This window comes from Gavialis gangeticus, unplaced genomic scaffold (genome assembly GCF_001723915.1).
Source record: "Gavialis gangeticus isolate Ggan-Ray unplaced genomic scaffold, GavGan_comp1, whole genome shotgun sequence".
Classification (NCBI taxonomy): domain Eukaryota; kingdom Metazoa; phylum Chordata; order Crocodylia; family Gavialidae; genus Gavialis; species Gavialis gangeticus.
In genome coordinates, this window is record NW_017728992.1 from 106436424 (window position 1) to 106438853 (window position 2430).

Genomic DNA, 2430 nt, shown 5'->3' on the forward strand with positions numbered 1-2430 from the left:
CTTCAGGTAGAGGGATCTGGAGTTGGGGGTCCATTCCCTTTTATAAGGAACTTTGGCGTGTTCCTACCTGTAGTCAAAGCAAGTAACAAACATTTCTCCCAATATTCTCCTTTCTTGGCACAGTTCTCCTTTTGTGTGGCAATTTCCCTTTGTGGTCTGTCTTCCCTATTGAAGTTGTGAATCCTTTGGGACAGGGACTGCTTTTACAGGACCTCGTCCCAAAACCTGTTGGGACTTCTAGCTGCTACCATAATGCTGCTTCTGATAGTGACACAAATAAAACCAATTTTCATGTTTAGGCCTGCAAACTGTTGCCCTGAAAAATATTCCTTGCCCATTCAAGTATTACTGAGCATAGTGGAATTACTTTATCAAATATATGTCTGCAGAATTAAGTCATAATATTTTATGTCAAACTTTCTAGGTACAAATCCATAATATCAGGCTTTTGTCTTTTTTTTGGCAGGCACTGAGTCTTTTTATTCAGGACAATGTGTAATGTCAAATCTAAGGGTCACTTTGTATTGAGGAGCATTTTTAATTAGAATCGTATATAAAATGCCCTTTTTGCACTTTTAACATTTCCCTCTTTCTATGATTCTGCTTACTCAAAATTTTCTATTGTAAAACAGAATGTTTGAGATGTTTCCTCATCCTGAAATCAAGCTATGTATAAAACAGCTTTCTGGTGAATGGTGGAAGTGTGTTCTCAAAGGTGAATGAGACCAAAAACAGTTCAGTTTATAGCCATAACGGGCAAAGCTGCCAGCTTTACTTCTAGGGAAAATGTTTAGTAATTTTCATTCTAAACCTGTGCTACTTATTGCTTGTAACTTTGCCAACTTCAGTCTTTTAGGCTGAAATTTAGCTTTGTTTGGGTATCTGCAACAGGTTGAATTCAGGAAAGCTGAAGGGGGGGAAAAAATGATACGTCATTTCTGAAAATTATGCAAGATGAAAACCAGTAGTAGTTTTAGCACCCAGCACTAAAAATACGTGAAGGTGATTAAAAGCTCCATGTAAAGAGCAATTACTAGGAGTCTTTTGACCCCAGTACTCTTTCCTGCCATGGCAGGGGGTCAGACTAGATGATCTGCTCAGGTCCCTTCCGACCCTAGAAACTATGAAACTATGAGCCATCCTTAGTACCATGGATGACTGTTGTCACTTTAGTAAGGGGGGGCACCTGTCCCCCCCCAGCAACCAGTCAATGACTGGGGGTGGGTGGTCCCACACAGCCAATCGAGGTGACCAGGAAGTAGCTTCACCGCATCCGGAAGAGGCCATGCCGCTATATCTGGTGCTCCCACTCCCCAGCTGGTGCTCACGGGGGGGGGCACCAGTGTTCCCACCAGCCCCCCCGCCCTTCGCCTAAGGAGGAAGCATGGCCTGTCATAGGGTGCACCAGTGCTCTCAGGGGGTGCATGTGCACCCCCATGTATCTCCCTACACTTCACTACTACTTTAATACACATTTTCAAGTCCTGTAAATCCCAGAAAATTTACTACATGTTCTTGAATGCCATCTACTGGTTTTTCTATCTGTAAACTATTTTCATTTATGTAGTATTGTCTAATAGCACCATTATGTTTGGAAGCTCTACATCCACCATACTTTGGAGTATAAACCAGAAATTTGAAAGGAAAGGGGTCCCCATAGAGGTCAGAGAAGTTCCTTCTTCTGTATTTCGGAAAATCCAACCAAATTTGGCAACTTTTTAAAGCCTCTGAAAATGATCATTTTTCCTGTTTAGTAGAGGCTTGCCAGTTGTTCTTAGGATTTGGTCAGTAGTGAGCATGCTCAAACCAAGCCCAACCATTGCTTCCTCTGCTTCAGAAGTCTATTGTGCCAGAAATGGGAGCAGGAAGATGAAGGCTAGGTACATACAAACTGGTGTAAGTGACCGAAAACTGGTCTAACCCTTCGGGGTACATAGACCAATTTCAAAGTGGCAGAATATGGTTGAATATAGATCTGAATGGATGTAATATCAGATTTAATTGATTTTTAGGTTTGTCCAGTCTATGAAACTTCTGTACCAGAAACTTACCCAAATCAAGTTAGGTTTCAGTCCCCCTGCATCCCAGGCACCTTTGTGGTTCCCCACCTAACCCCCCCCATGGGGTGACAGGCTAGGCTTAGCCTGTGCTTGCCTGCTCCATGGTCCCCTGCTCTGCATCCTGCCTATACCTGTCAGCTGGGCCATGCAGTGGGGGGTGGAAGAGAGCTTTCCCCAGCCCACCCACTAGTGCAGATAGGGGGGCCACATAATGTGGGCTTCCTGCCTTCCCTGCTGCCTGGCCCAGAGCTTCTTTTCTCTTGAGCCCTGTTCCCTTCCAGCTGCCAGTGGTGGTGGTGGGGGAAGCAGGGGCCCCTCTACCGTGTGGCTACCAACCAGCTATTCCAGTTGAGTCTCGGGGGGGGGGGGC